The 23,266-nt window shown below is 42.3% G+C and overlaps 1 pseudogene; it reads left to right on the top strand.

Moving 5' to 3' along the window:
- The first annotated feature begins 16,039 nt into the window (after positions 1-16,039).
- On the top strand, positions 16,040-18,957 carry LOC125531912 (annotated as a pseudogene).
- Positions 18,958-23,266: the final 4,309 nt, after the last annotated feature.

Below are 23,266 nucleotides of genomic sequence, written 5' to 3'. Positions count from 1 at the left end.
AAAAGGAGGTGTTCTGTGCACGGATGACGTCAACACAGAGAAGTGAAAGCATGAACCGGATCTTGAAGAGGAACTTTGTCAAGGAAAGACGCGACCTACACATCTTTGCATCGTAGGTGGACAGGTGCATCCAGACAAGGAAGGGCGTCGAGCACGCGGAGACCATAGCTAACGAGGTATATAACCAAAGCAAAGTTTTTAAGCTGGATGAGCAATTAATAAACACTACTCACTTTCTTGATTTTTGCTGTGAAAAACAACTACTTAACTGGTTTTCTTTGTTTCACAGATGGAACTAAAGACTACTACTCAGTTTGGTTTCGAGGTTCAGCTCTCCAAGATTTACACCAGGGCGGTCTTTGCTGACTTCAAGCAAACGCACTACCGCAGCACTGCATTCAGATCAAATCAGTCCCCTGACAACCCAACGAAATATTTGGTGCGCCACTACAACCAGTCTGATGATTTTGATTGGGCAAGACACGAGTTCCAGGTAGTTGTTGATGTGACAAACGGTATCTACGAATGCGAATGCAAGCTGTGGACACACACATGTCAGTGAGACAAGAAACAAAAATAAGCACACAAAAAACATAATGAAGTTCACTTATTGCTAGTAGCAAGAGATGAAAACAAAAAAAACCTTAGTTAAGTTCACTAGAAGAGAAAAACCAGGACGTATTTATAATGCAGTTCACAACCCAAAATTGAATGTTGCATATTTATGTGAAGTTTGCTGACACGAACAACCGAAAAAATTCTTTGCTGCAGGCCTGTTCTGCGTGCACATCATTTGCATGTTAGATCAGCTACGGATGGACAAGATACCTGAAGAGTACATATTGAAGAGATACACACGGAACGCACGCCAAAATGCAACTTTTGACCGCAGAGACTATGAGCAAACTGCTCTAGATGGGAGTTCGATGTTCTGCCGTAGGAGACTACTTGCAGAAACAGCTATGGACCTGGCAAACAGGGGTGTCAAATCGGATAGAGGGTACAAGAGAGCTTTAGCTGGGATGAGAGCACTCATACAAGAAGTCAACGTACTAAACAAAGAAGAAGAAGCAGAGAACATCAGGGATGCGTGGAGTGAAGAACAAGGAGAGGAGCGCGAACATGCCGCTGATGGTGCAGCTCATAATATGGATGACACAATTCTTCCCCCACCTGTTTCAAACACAAAAGGGAGAAAGAAAGAGAGCAAATCAGCCAATAAAAAAGCTGCAGCAAATGAAAAAGCTCCTAAAAAAATAGCAGGCCTCAGCCAGAACTGGACAGCGAAGGAAGACCACTGTTGGTAAAGATGTGCAAATCATGCAATAAGATTGCGGGACACAGCTCAAGAACATGTAAGGAGAGGCTAAAAAAATCCAGGCTGAAAATGCCGCCACAGATCACCAAGCTGACCAACAAGATGATATGACAAAGAGAAGACTATGTAGCGTCTGCAACAAGAGAGAGAAGCATAACGCGAGAACTTGTCCAAATAGAACAGAAGAAAAAGATGAAGAAGATGACGAAGAAGATGCTGACAAATAAGAGAATGAGGAAGAGAGCGAAGCTGATGTAACTGAAGAGGAAGATGAGGAAGCAGAAGAGGAAGATGAGGAAGAAGAAGAAGATGATGAAGACATTGAAGAACCATCATCAAAAACGAGGGGGAGAGGCAGAATGCAGAATCCAGCGCGTAGGCAAGCATCACAGTCACACGGTCACGTTACAAGGGGTAATGCGAACAACAAGAACAAAACAGAAGCAGCAACAACCATTGAAACAAATGTAGTGCAAAATTTGACAAGAAGGAGCAGGAAGAGGACATAGCTCAACACATATACAGTTTTACCTTTTAAATATATTAACTTCATCCTTTTATATATCATATCGTATATGAGATATAGCTTGTGTTCAGTGGACTACAAAAAAAGAATTCAACATGTAATATTGAAGTTCAAAATGAATAGATATAACATAAAACAGATATACTTTGTGATCAATGTGCTGCGGGGGTATGCTTGATAAAATGCAGTTCTCTTCTATATGAAAGAAATAAGATGAGAATGTCATTCCCAGAATGCAGTTCTCTTCTATATGAAAACCGTGAGATCAGAATGTCATTTTGAGAATGCAGTTCTCTTCATCGTCTAGAATCTGAGATGACAAAAACAATATAGAATGCAGTTAGAAGAAAAATCTATAGAGTGAGACTAGGCTTCACGTACAGTGCAGTGCAGTGTGGTGCGTTTAAAGCTTACAGTGCAGTCCGCTTCGAGTATACAGTGCAGTGCTCTTAGTGCAAAAATGTAAAAATTGAGCTCTCACTTAGCAGACACAGTTGATTTTCTGTCTTCTAATACAAATTTTTCCAAAATTTTGAACCTCGACGACAAACACGTTGAATTCCTCTTTGCTGTCCCATGTGATAAGGTGAGATGCAGTGCGGATATGTATATTTAAAAAAACTTGGCTGCTACTCATATGAGTGAATGCAGTGCACTACGAACATGTTACAATTCACAGGAGGAATTGGCTGAAAGCTCCATTATGTACATATTTGACATTGTCACTGTATGCCACAAAAGAAAAACACAAAACTAACTAGACCGGAATATACAAAAGCACACAGCATGGTGTAAAAAGTTTTGCAGATCAAGAACTACACACAGCGACATACATACTGTTTACAAAAAGTTTTGGAGCACACACGAAAAGACATCAACACTCATAAAAGATCTGCTATCATTCTATGCATCATCCTGCTCCTGCGAATCCAATTTTGGAGGAAGGCCAAGAGAAATGCAGAGATTTCTTAGATCCTCCGGGAACTCGGTGACTACAACCATGTTATCAGGGTGGAGCAGGATCTGGAACAAGAACTCAGCCTTCCATTCCTCAACAGTAGCTTCCTGCGATGAAGCAAAAAAAATAAACAAAATACAAGATCATCTACAAAAAGAACTAACAAAAAAATCAAAGAATGAGGGATTATTATTGGGTTAAAAAAAGATACTTACATTACGCTTTGCGAATTTCACAACAAAGCTTTTGCCATCATAAAACTGAGCCATCTTCAGAACAAAGAAGCCGCACTCGTTGGGGCCCTGTTCAGGGGCGCCAAAAAGCTAGCTTTCTTTGAAACATCGACCCAGTCTACCGACTCCTTTCTCTTGTACTCCTTTTCTCCATAAACCTACTTCAACAATGCAGTCATCCTAATCATCTGGTGAAAATAAAAAAAACAAAAATACACATCACAAAACTGTTGTTCGACACGCGCACAGATGAAAAGAAGAAGAAGGTGAAAAAGGAAAAGTTTTACCATTTCGGCGCGGTCGTTGTGGTATTCAGACTTATGCCACCTCGTTGTTTGATCAAACAGTCCGCTGTACCTCCTGGTGTCATGAATATCAAGGGTCTCGCGGTGCCTATTCATCGTGTATAGCGAGTAATGCTCGTCTTTCATCCATGGTAACAGAATCTGATTTTGTTTCATCAAAATTGTTATGGGTTTGATGAGTGAAAAAGGATTAATGGAAAAAATGGGAGAGAAAATAAGTACATAAGGCTGAACCAGCAAATCTGATAACTTACTAATTTGCAATCAAGAAGGTTCTCATCATCACAAACAAAAAATTTGAACTTCTTTACTGCATCGTCAACATTAAACTTGCTATGGACAAAAGGCAACACAACGTTTCCATCTTTATCTCTATCCGCGTGATCATTCATTTGAAGCACATACTGCGAGTGGGTAATTCACAAAAGAACGTTAATGCAGTTCCCCCTCAAAGTTCACTCTAGCGCTTAATGAAAAACAGATCACACTTCTCTAACAGTATGCAGTTCACACTTCTCCAATTTGTTTCATTTAAGATACATGGGTTAACACAATAATGTATGCAGTTCAGTACATTGCTAAAACAAATTATTAGACACTATTAACTGCAGTTCACTCCGGCAGTAAAAAGAAAAAAGGGAAAAAGAGAAATACCGTGATAAACAGAGGGGACAGAAGAACGTGTTCGCCAGATCGATAAACCACATTCATATGCTCGTCATTCTTCCAGTACCTGATGATATGATCCATCAATTCCGAGTCCATGAAACTAGCTTTGGTGAAAGTTAAGAACATGTAGTCCACATTCACAGTGTAGACTTCGACAGGGTTCCTGTGCATGAAAAGCGCGCACCTGCACAAAACAAACGGCAAGGGTGGGGGATTAGGAACACAAAGGAAAAACACACAAACATTACACACATTAAAAATCAAAGCGAAAAAACTAACGAAAAAAGAACTGACTCGCTGTATTTCTGCCTGAATGGTGTGCTCATGATGAGTTGCAAGACTTTCCTCATCTCCACAAGATAGCTGAAACTCGCATGCTTCAACTTCTGTACCGGAGATCTAAACTTTGATGGCTTCTGCATAGGCCTCTTATTTGATAGAACTAGTGCCTCACTGTCGGTTGGGCGTTCCACAGCTGCGCTCCTGGTCCTCCTACGCACTGGTGGTGGCCTCTCAAAATCATCATCAGTATCTTCAGCATTCGAAGGGCTGACTGCTTTCTTCCCACGCTTGACCTTGACAGGAGATTTCTCAAGAGCTTTTTCATTCGAAGGGCCGGCACCAATCCTCAACCTCTTACACACCGGTTCTTTTCCAAGCTTAATGGGAGGTTCATCAAGGACAAAATTCTGAATCGTTGGAGTGTGAACCTGAGTTTCAAACAAGGAAATACCACCTTGGTGTGCGCCTTCGTCAAAGCCTGCACAAAAAAATGGATAATGAGAAAAATGAAAAGAATCATCCTGTTCACTAACGAAAGTCATTTTAACATGCAAATGGAGTTCTACTAAAAGCTTAACAAAAGTAGTGGACCTCCCCTTTCTGTATCAATGAAGTTCACTTAATAAAAGGGTGTGTGACTGAAAAAATGTAATAACCTTCTTTAAAAATTAAAAGTGATGTCAGGTCCAGACAGCAATGCGACGAGGTCAGCCAACTATAGAGCATCACCTTCCTCATGTAGCCAATGTGCTCCTTCCCAAACTTGGCAATCGTTTCACCATGCCAGGTCTGCATGAATTGGAACATGTAAAATCCACAATCATGCCTGCAAGAAAACCAAGATAAACACATTACTAATGCAGTTCACTCAATAATGAAGTGCTACTGATGTTAGTAAAACAATGCAGCTCCCTACACACAAAACCGAGGGAGAACAACTAATAACACATTAGTAATGCAGTTCGCTCAAGGGAAAGGTGCTTCTAATTTAGTAAAAACAATGCGGCTCACTTACAAAAAAACTGAAGGAGGAAAAAGAAAGGAGAACAAGTACAAACCCGTTTCCCTGTTACGGGACATTAACATGAGTTAGCACGAAGCCGTCAAGGGTGGGAGGGTTCAACGGCTCATCGAAGCTTGCGCTGTCATCTTTCCAAACTTTTTTGATGTTCCTGACCATTTTCCTGAAGACAAGATTGGCAGGAGTGCTGTCGGTGTCGTTGTATGAGTCGAGAAACTCAAAACGCTTCTCTCGCAGGTTCAAAGTAACCAAGCAGTAGTGGCCTATCGCGTCCTTCATTGTTGCGGGAGGAGGATCAAATGTTGCAAACATAATCTGAATTAAAAAAGAATAAAACAAACTAGATGAGAAAATAGAAAAACAGAAAACTTATTTCAAGATGACGAAAATGGTCAAAATGCGTTACCAAGTTTTTCTTGTCCACATGTTCCTCTGCGCTTGAAGAAAACATCTTTTTCAAAGCCCTATTTGTGGCACCGCCGTTCCAAATGGAATTCTGCCAAAAAGACAAAACCAGAGAGTTAATGAAAATGCATATAGCACAATAAACTTGGATGAGGGATAAATATAAATGAATGAAAATGCTTACACATAGGTTGTACGGGACAATCATCGTTTGAGATCCTTTGTACCTCTCAGCTAACATAGAGACACCAATATTTGCGAGGCGCGTGCTCAGCGTTCCATACGACCAAAAAGACTCACCAACCTGACCGATAGTAATATCACCAAACTCGTCCTTGAATGCAACTAGATGCCTTTAGACAAGAAGAAAAAAGCCCAGCAAAAAGTGATAAGATGGGTGTCCCTGAAAAAATAACATATTAAATAACCGGGGTGTAAGACAAAAAATGTCATACTTGTTCTTATTATCCCTCCTAGCCCTCGCAACAGCGTCATATAACTCATTGTATCTTCTCAGAAGAGATGGATCAATGCTCGAAGGAGTAACAACAGGTAAATCCTCATCTGCATACAGAGTGGCAACGATATCAGAGAATAAAACAACAAGGTCCATTCGCCCGGGAAAGAACAAAAATAATGCAGTTCGCTTACCTTCGGTTTCAGAATACACTTCCTGCGGCTGCTCAGATCCATCTTCACTGAGCCTCAAGTGATCCAGCCCGGTAATATCATCGTCAAGCGACGCTTGATTGCTCATGTCCTGAGAGAGTCTTGGCTGTTCCTCTTCAGAACCAATCGAAACTGTCTCAGCTGGGACTTTGGTTGTCTCGGCTGGGAAAGCCAGATTGCCATCAGATTGCTCGGGGGCGCGAGGGGCGACACAAAATTTCTCAGGCACCTCATCGCCAAGCAACAAAATAGTAGGCCAAACAACACCATCAATGCCAGCAGATGTCCCCGCAGCATCAAATCCAACTCTAGGAGATCCTTCTCTCTCTTCTGCCATTTCAACTGTAACACGAGGAGCTCCTTCTCTCTCTTCATGCTTATCACCATCCACAATATCCTCCCTTCCTTCTCTCTCTTGTGCCTTATCAGCCTCAACAGAACACTCCCCTCCTCTACCTTCTACCTTATCAACCTCCGCATTAGGCTCCTCTACTTCTCTCCCTTCTACATTATCATCCTCCATGGTGCGCTCCGCTTGGATTTCAACATTTAATCCGCAGTTCTGATGAGTTAAAAATAAAACACATTACACAAAGAGAGAATGCAGTTCACTAAGAAAATGGACCATGAAGCTCGCATGAAAAATAAAAATAAAACACAAAATGCAAATTCTCTATACTCACCAGAGAAGCATCGCCTTCCATCTCTTTAGACTTGATAGCCTCGCCGTCCTTGTCAGCGTCACCCTCTGCCTCCTTCCCATGTATTTCGACGTTTGATTCGCCGTCCTAAAAAACAAAAGAGAGAAGTGCATATTTCAACCCTGAACTCTTGCCCTAGTCTAATTTACAACCCTGAACTTTAATACCGTCTAAATTACAACCCCCAAGTCTCAAAACCGATCAGGATTCAACCCTCCCCTCCCTGTTGACCGGTTTTGACCTGGGGTGACCAGTTTTGACTAGTCAACGGGTCCAATCAGCATGCCATGTCAGAATTTTTTTCAAAATTTGAAGAAAAAGTAAATAAAAATCTATAAGATCACGGAAAAAAAATATAAAAAGGCAAAATTCCGAAAAAAATTGTTCGCGGAAAAAGCTAGGGAAAATAAAAAATGATTTTTTTCTAGAATTTGAGTTTTTGGGTGTTTCTAGATTTTTTTTGGAAATTTGTTTTTTATTTTCCGTGTTTTTCGGAAATTGGATTTCTTATTTCTTTTCCTGGATTTTGTTCGTTTTTACAGGTTGTTTCCTTGGAAATTTTGCATTTTTTTGCTGATGTGGCATGCTGACTGGACCTGTTGACTGGTCAAAACCGGTCAACCAGGTCAAAACCGGTTAACAGAGAGGGGAGGGTTGAATCCTGGCCGGTTTTGAGAGTTGGGGGTTGTAATTTAGATGGTATTGGAGTTCGGGGTTGTAAATTAGACTAGGGCAAAAGTTGAGGGTTGAAATATGCACTTCTCTCAAAACAAAAACATAAATAAAACTATTATACAAAATGCAGTTCTATAACAAAGCCAACACCAGATCATGCAGTTCACTGCTAAATGCTGCTTCTTCTCTAAACAACAACTGCAGTGCACTACCACTACTAGTGCACACTACAAAAAAGTTAAAACTGCAGTTCGCTGCCACTGCTGGTGCAACTATGATTCTTTGTTTTGGACACTACAAAAAATTAAACAATGAAGTCCACTGTAAATTTTTTTGGAAGAAATCAAACCTTATCGATGACGCATTCGTCAAGAGGATTGTCTTTGGCAGCTTCGTCAACAGGGGACAATGGCCTATCAAACAAAAAATCAGAATCAACACCGTAATGGTCGTGGTGGTCATCATCATGGCAAGCGTTAGCATTAGAAGATTCTCCTCCACACCGCGAAAAGAACAAAAGGATGCGAAAACAAATAGTCAATGCCACAACACATAGAAAAAATCAATAACAAAATGGGTAAAAAACTGTTCACATAAGAAAAAAAGACGTACATCCAAATCTGCGCGGTCAGGCAAAGAAGGCCGGACAACATGTTCACATTTCCTTCACAATTGCCTCGGCTTCCTGCTCATACCTAGCACACTTGTCATCCTGAGACTGCTTAAACTGAACAAATGAAGACCTGATATTCGTAACTGTCTGCTTAAGGAATTCAAGCTGCCCACGGTCAAAGTTATGAGCGGCCTCGATTTCTGCTTGAGAAGGGCCTTTGCATTCAGGAAACAATCCAGCAATATTCCTCATCCTGGAACCGGATGTTGGGAAATCAGATGTTAAATTGATGACCCTGTCGAGAAGCTCATCGACCTGAACAAATTTATTGCCGTCAGTAGAAGCCTCGCTAGAAAAACCTCCAGCAGCCGCCCTAGCAAAACCATGAACCCGTCGAATTGGAGAACCCCTAGCAAGAGGCTCACAAAACCTTGCATGCAGTTCGGCAACTAGAGTCCGCTTGTACACAATGTCCCCTTCTGCCTTCCACTGAACAAATTAACAAAAAAGGATGAAGTTCACAAATAAGTACATAAGAGGTTCACATTTAGCATGGCGAAAAAAAGGAATAAGATAAAAACAAAGGCTGGCTATGCACTGATCGGCAGCTTCAAAACTTGTAAGTATCCAGGTGTATCTTTCCCTTGACAATAATGTCGGTGTTGTGAATCTTCTTCAACTGCTCATGGGACAGTATTGCAGCACGTGGCGTGCATGTATGCATAACCGATATAGTGCGAAGATTCAATGAATCTAGGTACATGAACAGGGGCACGATGGTGCAACCCTCAGCGCAGTTCTGCTTGCTCCCTTCAGAATTCCACTTGTACACAGCGGCCTGCAGCTCGTCAACAACAAGCTGACAAAAGTCCATGCTAACCATAGATGCAAAATCCAAGTTTTCAACCATAGCAGCTACCTTGGACAACCGAGTTGCAGGGCTGGGGCAAAGCAAGCTCTGGAAAACAATGAGAAAAAAAACCTTCACAGTCTTATTAACCTTCGCAGGGTTCGCAGCCAGCGTGCGAAGTAAAATAAGCAGGTCCTTCACATCTATGCTACGAGAACGGTTGAAACCAAGTTCATCCTTCAGATTAGCTAGCGAATCATCATGGCCGCTGTCAGCAGGCCTGGGAGCAGTGTGAGAACCCATAGGGAAATCAAAAATGTGATGGACAGCCTCACGATTGATTTCCAGAACCTTGTTTGACCCGTAGTCCAATCTCATCATATCAGGGTCGATCTTTCCCATCAGCTTGCATATGAGAACACGAGAAACATTCTTCTTTACTTTCAGGTTGAAAACAATGCCAAAACCTACTTGCCGCACCAAAGTTCTGTGCGGCTCATCCAACAAGGCAACAGCTTTGCATACGTTTGGAATGGACAGCCAAACAGTCTTGGTAAAATGCCATTCATGCGCAACATCATCTTCAGACCTCTTCCTCTTGGTACTCTTAGCAATCTACAAAAAAGAATAAAAATGCAGTTCGCATCAGCAACTCATGCGAAACAACTTAAAAAACAGTAAAAATAAATAAATAGCGTATACCTTCCTAACATCAACATCCTCCTCATCAGAATCATTGTCCAGCGCTTCTCCAGTTGCATTTTCCCGTGCCAGCTTAGATGGACGCTCAAAATCAACACCCGAGTAATCGTCCATGCATGTCTGCTTTCCTTGAATCCCATCCACATCAACCTCAGCATAATTAGGCTTGTTTGAGTAATCAACACGCGGGCTCCGCCATGGAGAACTTAAACCTTCCTCTACAACAGTGTTGAGTTTTCTCTTCACAAGATTCTTTGCAGAGGCAAACTTAGCAGACTTCTTTGAATCTGCAATCCTCCTTCTTATCTCCTTACCCTCATCAAACTTTACTTGCTTTGCCTTATGAGCCTTCTCGAAAGTCTTACCGAGCGCAATCACTTTCTGCCTTTTCTTCTCAACATCAGCTGCAATCTGATCAGGGACCATCCAATTCTGTGTAACTGGTTCTGTGCCATCAACAGATTGCGACTGGGTTTCACTCAATTCAGGTAGAATGCTGCCCTGATCAGATGTCCCGCCACCGACAACATCGGCTGTGAAATAACGTGTAATCAAATAGTTAACACCACCACCCCCGAACCCACCAGGACATAAAACTATAGGTAAGAAAAATATAAGAAAATATGTGTGTGAGAGGGAGACCTAAACTTAATGCAGCTCATATCAATTTGTCCACACAATGTACAAATGTAGTGCTCTCTTCAGCAATTTATGTTTAACAATTAAAACATAACAGAAAACTTAATGCAGTTCATGTCACTTGAATATCAATTTGCCGCATGTCTGAAATGGACCTTGGTAAAGGGATATATGATGCAGTGCACTAATTTGTTCAGTAAGCAATTGACCACATATAAAATGAAGTGCGCTTTGATATACAAAACAAAACAAATTCATGCAGTTCTGTGAGCGGGAAAAACTAAACTTAATGCAGCTCATATCAATTTGGCAACCACATGTGGATAGACAAAAAAATACAAAGCAATGTACAAATGCAGTGCTCTCTTAGCAGTTTATGTTTAACAATTAAACATAACAAGAAACTTAATGTCAGGCCAAAAAATAAAAAAAAAACTAACTTGAGGCAGTTCATATCAGTTTGCCACATGTCTGAAAATGGGCCTTGGTAAGGGAATCTATGATGCAGTGCACTATTTCATTCAACAAGCAATTGACCGTGTATAAAAAATGCAGTGCACTTTGATGTATTACCAGATGGGGGAGCCATGCTGACTGGTGAGGCATCAATTGGGGAGGAAGAAGTTGTATTATCTAACGTAGATACAAACAGAAAGAAAAGTATCAGGCTGGAGCGGCATTATAATAGAACTACAAAAGCAGTTTGCTTACATTTCCCTCCAAATCTTGAACTTCTTCTAGTAGGACAAGACATGTTGTATCTGCAAACAGAAAGGGATAACAATTAAACCCTAGACAGCAACCTAAAAACAGACAGAGGAAAAAACCCTAGATGCACATTGCTAAAATTTTGAAGGCCAAAAAACCACAACCAAAAGTTTCAATCCATAGGGAATTATGATTCGAGCATAAAAAATGAAGTTAAGAAAAGGATGCTGGATCCGAAAAAAACCCTAGCACCCGATCGGGAACACCCATGGCGATTTCCGGCGCCGAAATCGATGGAGCAGACGGGAAGATATGGGGCTCACCGTGAGATGCTGTGACGGCCGGAAGAGGAGGCTACGAACGGCGACGGTGGAGGAGGCGCGCCTGCGGATGGCGGTGGCTGCGGGTGTCGTCGCTCTCCGCCACGAGAGGAAGGGATTTTCATGCGGGAGAGATGAATGAAGAGGACGGCGAGAAACAAAGAAAAAGAGAAGCTTAATGACTAAAAGACTGGGCCCATGAGTCAGCGGTACAAATTAAAATAACCTCCTCTACGAGCACGGCCCACAGGTCATAGACAAAAAGAAAAAATGACTTGGTTAACACGATGCAGTTCGGTTACAAACAACGAAGCAGTTCGCCTGCGAACAAACAAACCTCACTTCAGAATGCTTATTAAAACTGCCCGAAATATACGAGCCCACGATCGCCCGATACAAGAGAAGCGCCGTGCGACCTCTCCTCTATCCGGCCGGTTGGAAAACGAGCGAAGCCCACGATCCCCACGAACACAAACACGATCGCCATGCCGGTTGGAGGATGAGATCGTGCGCTCGGCAGATGTTGCTGCCGCTCCCCTTTAAATTCCGCGCTCCATCACCCTGATCATTCACAAAACACACAACACTACGTTTCCTCCTCCTGTTCCTCCTCTTTCCAGCCATGCCGTTCACCAAGGTCTTCGAGGATGTCGAGGCGCACGGAAAGACCATGCTCACGTTGGTCTACACCAACGATGTGGACGCCATGGCGGGGTACATCGACGAGTACAAGGAAGTTCTCCGGGGGTGCCACGAGAAGATCGTCGGCATCGACCTCGAGTACACCCCTGACAAGAGGGACGCCGCCCTGATTCAACTCTCCATCAGCAAAAATCACCCAGTGCTGCTCTTCCAAGTATGCGCTACAATGGGCAAGAGATGCATCGCCTTCGACAAGTTCCTCAGCGACCCAAAGTAAGCCATTCTTTCTACTGAGTAAAATATAGTTGCAGGCCGATGGGTCTCTCCTTGTCATTTGTATGCAGTTGTATTTGTCATCTGTATGCAGTTCGCAAAAGAATAACTTGTGGTTCACTTCACTTAGGTACGAGTTCGCTTGTTTCTGCATCGACCAAGACAAGGAGAAGCTTTCACGCTGCAACCTGAACATCCCCAACTTCGCCGACATTCAGAGGAACTAGAGGGTGCCTGAAGCAACGAAGACACTGGACTCACTTGGCGATGTATCTGCCATCATCATCGACGAGTACTATGCAGACATGAAGAGAAAGATGACAGACCAAGAGCACCGCCAGTGGACTTGGGTTCTCAGCAGGAGGCGCATTGAGTATGCTGCCAAGGATGCCTACACTGCGTTTGAGATATGGAACCGCATCACCATAGTGCAGAATGGCCTCACCCTCCCTATAAAAGAGAAGACAAGGAAGCGCCCGAGGTCATCCTAGGGGATGGGGAGTAGGGGGGATCACCTTCCACCTCCACCTGGCCCGAGTGGAACTGATGAAGCAGGCCAGATGCTGATAGCCAAGGGTTCCTGTCACAATTGCTCAACTTGTTTCCTTCTGCTTATGTCGATTAGTTTGCTTTCATTGTAATTTGCTTTGGCATAATGTTTGCTTATGTTGCTTTAGTTTGCTTGATGATGTACTTTGCTTGTTATGAGCACAGAACCTTGGTTTGTATCTATCAACAATTTGCAGTTCTCAGTGGGTGTTTTCGGTCTGTATATTGCTTCAACTGCTGCTGCTACTAGGATACACATAAAAAACTCTCTATGAAAGCAGTTCACAGAGAGTTTTCTTCACAAAACTGCTACTACTATAATGGTTGATGCAGTCCTCTTTTATTAAGCACTGTAGTTTCATATGTGGGTTACAGAAAAAAGAGAGCTCACTGGGTGTTTCCAGTCTGTATATTGCTTCAACTACTGCTGCTAATAGGATGCACATAAAAAACTATCTGTGAAAAGCAGTTCACTTATACTCAGATTTCTTCTAGAAAATAAACTAGAAGCCACACAAAAATGTCAAATTATTACAACAAATTGTTTCATGCTACTGCTTCTCAAGCAAGACTGATCTAAAGCAAATTTAACTTGATTTCCAAACACTTTGCATGCCTATAAAACATAGCCATGACAACATCCCCAGCCTGAAGACCAGCTTCCTCCACCAATTCCTTCCAGCCATCTTTGAGAACCAAACAATCATCAGAGCCAACAGAATACATAACATCAACATTATGATATCCATTCTTGCTAACCAAGACCAAATTAACACAACTTTCTGTTACCCTGTCTAGACCAGAAGGGAACTTCTGCAAGGAAATGAACAAGAACAAAAAATAAGAACAAATAAGAATAAGGTGCAATCTTCAGAAACTAAATTGGTGCTACAATCTTCATAATAAATATTGATGTCATCAGATAATAATATTGACTATACCAAATTGCTGTTGCTCCTACAATATTCATAAGAAAACTCTATGTGAAAGCAGTTCACTTATACTTAGTGAAAAATGTTTCTTCAGAAACTAATACTACTACAAATATTCAGATAGTGTTAACTACACACAACACATGAAAAGACTATGCGAGAAAATACATACCCATGAATCATTGACATCATATTCAGTCATCTGATGGACGAATGGAGCCCGAAATCCAATAACTGGAGAATAAAGCAGGGAACAGAGCGCGTTGTGCCGCTGCCTCTGGTTCAGAACCAATCCTTCAGAAAAACGCAGGTCTCCAGCATGGGCTCCATCCTTGCCAGGCAGCCGCACGCGCAATCCATTGCCAGATGTAGGGTCTGGTTGGGAAGAAGACGGATCAAGGAGGGGTGGAAAAAGAGGAGGCAATGTTCGCCGCCAAGGATACGGTAGGAGGGGAGCCGCCAGGGATAAGGTGGGAGGGGAGGCAATTGACCCAGCCTTATATATATACAGAGACAACCCAAAAAAAAGTAAAATGACAAATAAAGAAGTGCGGTAACATGACAAGGTGCAGCTCGCGCTTGACCAAGCAAAAAACTAATTAAACTAACGACCCGCTCTTACCTAGTCCCCCCCCCTTCCACGATTCGCAGACGAAAAACGTAGACTGTAATGCAGTTCTAAAAACTACATAATGCGCAAAAACTCAAAAAACATCTTGAGTAACGACCAACCCCGTGGCGCCCGCTCCAACACAAAAAGCATAAACCAGTTAAAATTCTTCAAAATTAACAACTTAATCAGCTAGAATTCATACAGATTACTGTCATAGAACACATAACTTGCAAAATCAACAGAAAAATCATGAAGAAAAACTCAACAATTTTGATCCGGAAGCGGGAGGACAGAGACCTTGCCATTTTTGCGCTAGAACAGAGAGAAATTCGACCAATTATCCAAAATTTCAATCGTATTAGCAAATTAATCTGTCGTGGAATAACACAAACATGAACGCGAACTTAGTAACACACTAGGATTACGGCTATGAATCAAATATGAACCCCGCTAGCACGATGCGAAGCTCCTGCCCGTGCGGTAGAACCGATCCACCAAATCCATCGATTTTCGTCGTTTTTTCGCAGAATTGCGTGTTTAATCACATAATAAATCAGCGCACACACAAATAAAACAATGGAAATCGATCAAACTAGCCAGAAACACTGCTCCGTGAAGCAGTTTGCTACTGCCCCTCTCTGCGGTTCAGAACAGTAGAAGAAAGCAGTGCGCATAGCTTTCCAATGCAGTTCGGAAGTGTTATGAGAATATTATTCTCATAATATTATGAGAATAGACCGGCTGTATATATATATATATATATATATGTGTGTGTGTGTGTGTGTGTGTGTGTGTGTGTATATATGTTGTCCAATGGGAATTATATTTTGTATTACTCAAGTAGCCTACAAAGTCTGTCGCACAGGCTTGTAACTTCTTACCCCATTTATAAATTTGTACTAGTCCTCTATACCGTATATTGCGCTACTCATACTACTACCTCCCTCATGGTTTACTCGTCCCCTTCGTAATTTGTGTCAAGTTTTGACCATAAATATCACTAACTAAATGTTAATGCATGTCACAAAAAATTATATCATTTTATTTGTATTTGAACATAGTTTCCAATGGAATAATTTTCGGTGACATGCATTGACATTTTGTTAGTTAAACCTATTGTTAAAATGTGACACTAAATACGACTAGAAAGTAGTACAATAGCAGTACTAGTATACGTCGGTCAAATTATTCATCATGTCCTCACATTGAATTGACGTGTCAACACGCTCCGCATGAGGTGACACAAGAATCCCGGCGGTGGGTTCGGGTATTGTGGACTTCAAATGTGGAGTACTACCACTTATCTATCGAAATCTTTCATCATTCACATAAAACAGTAGATTTGATCATACATTGAGTACCATATAACTGGAATTAACTGATGCAACTCCAAGAAGGATTGGCCGGTGTTGCCGGCTAGCGTCAAGTTTGATCCCATGGATCAGGAGCTGATCGAGCACCTTGAGGCCAAATTGAGTGCTGACAACACGAAATCTCACCCTCTCATCGATTTGTTCATACCAACCATCGATAGCGAGCACGACATATGCTACACCGATCCTGAGCAACTTCCAGGTAAGACACCGATCGGTCGTCTACTTGCACAAACATATTCCTTTGTTTATAGCTCTATTTTTCTTTTTAGAAGAAGACCTAGTGAAGCAATTAAAATTTGATAGTCAATAAAAATTGAAATAAGTGACTGCAACATGCGAAAGATGTTATGAAAATGCCAACTATGTACACTAAAACCTGTATTCGACAGTACTGCAGCTATCACACTGAATGGCCTAAGCAAGCATTTCTTCCAGCGCAATTCCAAGGCATTCAAAAGGGGCACGTGCACGCGTCGCAAGATACAGTCGGAGTGCGGCATGCACGCGATGTGGCACAAGACCGCCAATACCTTGCCGGTGATGGTCAATGGCCGGCAGACGGGCAGCAAAAATGTTCTGGTGCTGCACGCCAACAAGAACTTCAACCATTACCGCAAAAAAATAATAAAATAATAATAAATAACTTCGACCAGCAGAGGACCATCTGGGTGATGCACCAGTACCACCTCCGAGACCTGGAGCAAGAGAAGGAGCGGGAGCTGGTCTTCTGCAAGATTTTCTACCAGACGAACACTAGGGCCATGACTAAAAAGATTATAAGTTAGTTTGGTATTGGTACTTGTACTACCTTGTCGTCCACAAGTTGGTATTGCTGTTAATGATCTTTCGGTATGAACTTGGCATTTGCTTCCAACCATCATATAGAGTGTCGACGTGGATATAAAGCCGAATCATTTGTTTCAAAATGAATTTTCAGGCACCTAATTTTTATTTGATGGGTATCATAAGCACCTGCCATTCGAATTCCCAGTTCTCAAATTTTTTCGAAACAAGTGCATGCAGTTATTATCATGATGAAAAAACAATATACCTGCTACATCCCAGTTCTCAGTCTGTACATGCAGAATTCTATCGTTTATTGAGCATGTATATTGTTTTTTCAGGTCGAGCAAGTTTCAACTAGAGGCGGGTTTACAGTCTCGTCAACCACTCCATGTTCCTCGGGCTCAATTATCCGATCATCCAACCAATCATCGATCATATCACCGGCGATGATTACCAAGCTATGCAACTTCCTTTTTCTAAGGGGAACTTTGTTTACACATCATACCATGGGTTTATGAATCACCATATCCAGAGATTTGTCGACATAGCTTGTTGCCAGATAATCTTCAGTGTGTGAAAGGCATCAAGCTTCCATGCAATGGATGGCTTTTGCAAACCCGACATGCGGCTATATGGTCCATTCCAACAGCAAATATGCACAACTTGGTTCATACTGATATCTAGACTGTCCCATGTATCCTGCTGTTGTAGCATGACCCTCTTTTGTTGGATATTATGTATTGTTGTTAGTTCGAAGCACTCCTCTGGTTTGAAGGATAGATACCTTTCTGTATCAAGTGCATCCTAACTCACCTACGTAGGATGTACTGATAATGATGATGGAGATGTTGTGCAGAAGCCAAGTGCGTACTTGTTGGTGAAAGTGTTGTCCAATGGGAATTATATTTTTTATTAGTCATGTAGCTACAAAGTCTGTCGCACAGCCTTGTAACTTCTTAATCCATTTCCAAATTTGTACTAGTCCTCTATACTGTATATTGCGCTACTCGTACTACTACCTCCCTCCTGGTTTATTGGTCCCCTTCGTAATTTATGTCAAATTTTTACCATAAATTTCACCAACTAAATGTTAAATCATGTCACAAAAAATTATATCATTTTACTCGTATGTGAACATAGTTTGCAATGGAATAATTTTCGGTGACATGCATTGACATTTTTTTAGTTAAACCTATGGTTACAATACGACACTAAATACGACTAGTAAGTACTCAATACTACTCGATGTATGTCGGTCAAATTATTCATCATGTCCTCACATTGAATTGATGTGACAACGTGTTGTGTGTGAGGTGACACAAGAATCCAGACGGCGTGTTCAGGTATTGTGCACTTCAGATTTGGAGCACTACCACTTATCTGTCAAAATCTTTCATCATTCACTTAAAACAGTCGATTGACCATACATTAAGTACCATATAACTGGAATTAACCGATGTAACTCCAAGAAGGATTGGCCGGTGCTGCCGGCTGGCGTCAAGTTCGAGCCCACGGATCAGGAGCTGATCGAGCACCTTGAGGCCAAAGTGAGTCCTGACAGCGCGAGATCTCACCCTCTCATCGATTTGTTCATACCAACCATCGACAGCGAGCACGACATATGCTACACCCATCCTGAGAAACATCCAGATAAGACACCGATCGGTTGTCTACTTGCACAAACATATTCCTTTGTTTATAGTTCTATTTTTCTTTTGGGAAGCAGACCTAGTGAAGCAATTAAAATTTGATAGTCAACAAAAAGTGAAATAAGTGACTACAACATGCCAAAGATGTTATGAAAATGCCAACTACGTACACTAAAACCTGTATTCGATAGTACTGCAGCTATCACACTGAATGGCTTAAGTAAGCATTTCTTCCAGCGCAATCCCAGGGCATTCAAAAGGGGCACATGCACGCGTCGCAAGATACAGTGGGAGTGCAGCATGCACGCGATGTGGAACAAGACCGCCAATACCTTGCCGGTGATGGTCAATGGCCGGCAGTCGGGAAGCAAAAATGTTCTGGTGCTGCACGCCAACAAGAACTTCGACCAGCAGAGGACCAACTAGGTGATGCACCAGTACCACCTCGGGGACCTAGAGCAAGAGAAGGATCGGGAGCTAGTCCTTTGCAAGATTTTCTACCAGACGAATACTAGGGCTAGGAGTAAAAAGATTATAAGTTAGTTTGCTATTAGTACTTGTACTACCTTGTTGTCCGCAAGTTGGTATTGTTGTTAACGATCTTTCGGTATGAACTAGGCATTTGCTTCCAACCACCATGCCAAGGGTCGACGTGGATATAAATCTGAATCATTTTTTCGAAATGAATTTTCAGCCACCTGATTTTTATTCGATGGGCAGCATAAGCACCTGCCATTCGAATTCCCAGTTCTTCAAACTTTTCAAAACAAGTGCATGCACTTATTATCACGATGAAAAAACAATATACCTGCTGCATCCTAGTTATCAGTCTGTACTTGCAGAATTCTCTCGTTTATTGAGCAGGTATATTGTTTATTCAGGTCGAGCAAGTTTCAACTGGGCTGTAGACTGCCCAGGCTTGGTTTTGTTTTTAACAGGCCCAGCCCACGACGACAACGGGGCACAAAGATACAGCAGGTATCTACTGGCCTCTGGCCCACCAGCGTTAGTTATATTTTGTCTTACAACATCCGTAGGCAATTTTTTTACTGAATCAAACACACAACCCAATTCTATTTTCCTCTTGAAACGCCATGTCCTACTTCCGTTTTCTAATCTCTACCTATAGTTTTACTAGTTAATATACATGTATCATTATATTGAAAATACATAAAGTTCCCTTTTCATATTTACATCCTTATTTTTGTTCTTGTTTTCCCTCCAACCGCTGATTTTTTTACCACTGGTTTTCCCTTAAACCAACTCAATTGTCCCATGTCTTGTTTTCTTAGAAAAAAATGATTTTTTGGCAAATCAATAAGTTCTTAAAAAATGTTTATCATTTCGGGATTATAACAGTTCGGACCCCACCAAAATATGCAAAATAATGTTGAACTTTTTGACCATGGTCCTGGGCGGAAAATGGGATGGAATAAATTACTTAAGAATTAGCAAATGGGCTGCAAATTATTAAAAAAAGAAAATGGGCTGACTAGCGGGCCTACTAAGTTCATGCGTACACAAGGTTTCTCAAAAAAAGGAAACTTAGTCAACAATCCACTCTACCAGCGTTAGACCGTTAGATGTCAATCTAACGGCAATCGTTCTTCTTTAGTCACTGATCTTCCTGCTCAAGCCGCCCAAACCAGCGCCGGCGGAACCGCCTGCTCTTGCCTCCCATGGCCGGCTGTGCTCCCGGGCAGGCCTCATGGCCCCACCATACTCGCATCCCTGGCCTGGCTATCCCTCTACTCACCCACACCTCCTGTTATTTTCCGGCGATGGCAGCCGAACTAGTCAACCCTCGTACTCCCCACCGCGTGGGCAGCCACTGCCATGTCTTCCCTGGCTCCATGTCATTCCATTCGTAGGCCTCCCCATCGTCCACCGCCCTGGTGCTCTCGACATGGCGTGGTCAACATGGTCAATGAACGACATCCCTCGGAAGTGGACTGTATGCCGAGAGGCTAACAGCTAGGTCCACGGCCGCACATAAGGAAATGCCTCCTTATTACACGCAAAATAATGATTCCTCCACCTGACATCTGGGACCCACCGGAAGGGCCTCTGTATTTCACGAAAAAATGTTCCCGCGGCTGACAGCTTGGACCCACCAGCTATATCTTGGCATGTAAGGAAGTGCTTCCTTATTACGCACAAAAAATTGAATACTCCCCCTGCTAGCTGGGACCCAACATATGGGAGGCTGAATTGTGGGCCTACTAAGTTGACACAGACGCACGGCTTTGTCAACTTAGTCAATATGAACGATTCTAGCTGAAGTGACCGTACGATGTCCATCCAACGGCCGTAGTGCTTATTCAACCTCTGGTCTTCTTGCTCCAGCCGCCCAAAGCAGCGCCGGTTGTGCGCCTGCTCCTGCCTCCCGTGGCCGGCTATGCTGCCGCGGAGGCCTCACCGCCCCATGTACTCCGACTGCTGGCCAGGCCCCGCGGTGACGGCAGCATCACACCACACCCGAACCAGTGAACCCTCGTACTCCTCAACCTGTGGGCATCCACTGTCGTGTCTTCCCCGGCTCCGCGTCGTCCCCTTCCTAGGCCTCACCGTCGTCCACTGCCCTGGTGCTCTCGGCGCGTGGTGGTCAACATGGTTAAGGAACGACTTCCATCGAAAGAGTACTGTAAGTTGAGAGGCTTGCTACCACTTGAGCATGTGTTGGTTTTCCCTTGAAGAGGACAGGGTGATGCAGCAAAGTAGCATGAGTATTTCCCCTCAGTTTTTGGGAACCAAGGTATCAATCCAGTAGGAGATAACACGCAAGTCACCTAGTGCCTGCACAAACAATTAAGAACCTCGCAACCAGCGCGATAAAGGGGTTGTCAATCCCTTCACGGTCACTTGCGAAAGTGAGATCTAATAAAGATAGTAAGATAAATATTTTGTTATTTTTGTTGTATAGATTGGAATGTAAAGATTGCAAAATAGTAAACGAGATGCAATGTAAATAAAAAGAGATGCAATATAATAAGAAAGAGACCCGGGGGCTATAGGTTTCACTAGTGGCTTCTCTCATGATAACATGTATTACGGATGGTGAACAAATTACTACCGAGCAATTGATAGAAGAGTGCATAGTTATGAGAATATCTAGGCAATGATTATGAATATAGGCATCACGTCCATGTTAATTAGACCGAAACGATTCTGCATCTACTAGTATTACTCCACACATCGACCGCTATCCAGCATGCATCTAGAGTATTATGTTCATAAAAATAGAGTAATGCTTTAGGCAAGATGACATGATGTAAAGGGATAAACACAAGCAATATGATATAAACCCCATCTCTTTATCCTCGATGGCAACAATACAATACGTGCCTTGCTGCCCCTACTGTAACTGGGAAAGGACACCGCAAGATTGAACGTGGCTCCATTTTGGATGTGTAGCATATCAAATTGTTCGTCTCAACGAGTACTTCATTTCATCTCATTGCATCATGTTCATTTGAGCTCATCTTGATGCCATAAATGTTGTTGGAAGAGTGATAGTTTATATAGTTTCAGATCCTTATCAGGATTTGGACATTTGACATTTTTGCCATGATTGATGTGTGCCTCCTATGAACTTGAGCCCTACATGAGTTTTGAAGTATGCCATGCCTTCTTTACAGGGGTGTATGCCATGTATTTTTGTGATCTCTGTGGTGACTAGCACAAGCATGCAAAGTAGCTCTCGTAATGTTGCTGATTTCAGGGACTTAGAAATATTCAAAGTCATTGCCCTGATAATATTTTTATGCCATGTATTCATGTTGCTACCGAGTGATGCGTGCCTCTTTTGAGCATGGTCAGTAAGGATGTTTTGTAGATATTGTTGTGCTCTATCCATCCATGTCTTTGTTTGCAATTATGGAGCAACCTAGCTTGACTCAATCGAGCTCTACTTTTTCTAGAAAATGTTCCTAGCAGAATGTTTACATGTTAAGCATTTTTGCCGAGGTTATTGTAGTTGATCCATGCATGCTTTGTTGTTGTTCTTGCCATGTTTAGCTTCTATGCCATGTCTACTTGCTGGGTGTATGCTTAGTTTGTCATGCAATGCCTTGTGGTGAGTGCATCGAGCTCGTAAACATGCCTACTTGATATCTGTTTTGCCATGTTCCAGTTTTCTTCTAAGTCTGAATCTGTTAACGATAATTGCTATGTTCACATGGTTGCCATTGTATTTTCTGATCCCTTTTGGCTTATGGTCAGTAACGGACTTTTGTTGTATGCTTTGAGTAGCTTCATTCCATGCCTTGCTTTGCCATGATATGTTCCTGTAGCATGTTGTTATCTTGCAATAAACATTGCTTCCAGATGTTAAATTCCTGACATGTTATTTTCATAAAGTCTGTAATCTAATATCTTTTGCACTTTTGCCATGCTTGTTTGAACCTGCTATTGAGTGAATTAGCCATAGCTAAGTGTTCATCTTTTCTCAAGCATCTTGAGTGGATCCATGCAATGTGTTTTGTTGCTATGTTAGAATGCAGTAGCTTGTTGTTATCAATGCATCTAGATGGCCTCATGATGTTGATCGCAGCTTTGTGCCATATTTGTTTTGCTTGCCATTTGCAAACCGTGCATCCTATTCCGGTGATATTTATATCGATTTCGACCGAAATCAACTCATCTTTCCAGTGGCAATCTTGTTTTTCCAAGTTGAGGCCAGGTTCAATCTTTCCTTTCCGAAGCATGCATATGCATCGCATTTCACATCCCGCATATCATGCCATGTTTTGCATCATGTTGCTTGTGCATTGCACGTGGTTGATTGTGTCTCCCTTTGCTTGTGTTCTTGCTTGGGTTAGAGCCGGGAAACGAGTACCTGATCGAGGAACCT

Source organism: Triticum urartu, unplaced genomic scaffold (genome assembly GCF_003073215.2).
Source record: "Triticum urartu cultivar G1812 unplaced genomic scaffold, Tu2.1 TuUngrouped_contig_8380, whole genome shotgun sequence".
NCBI lineage: Eukaryota > Viridiplantae > Streptophyta > Magnoliopsida > Poales > Poaceae > Triticum > Triticum urartu.
Note: the sequence above shows the minus strand (reverse complement) of the source record. Positions and strands in the feature narration are given on the sequence as shown.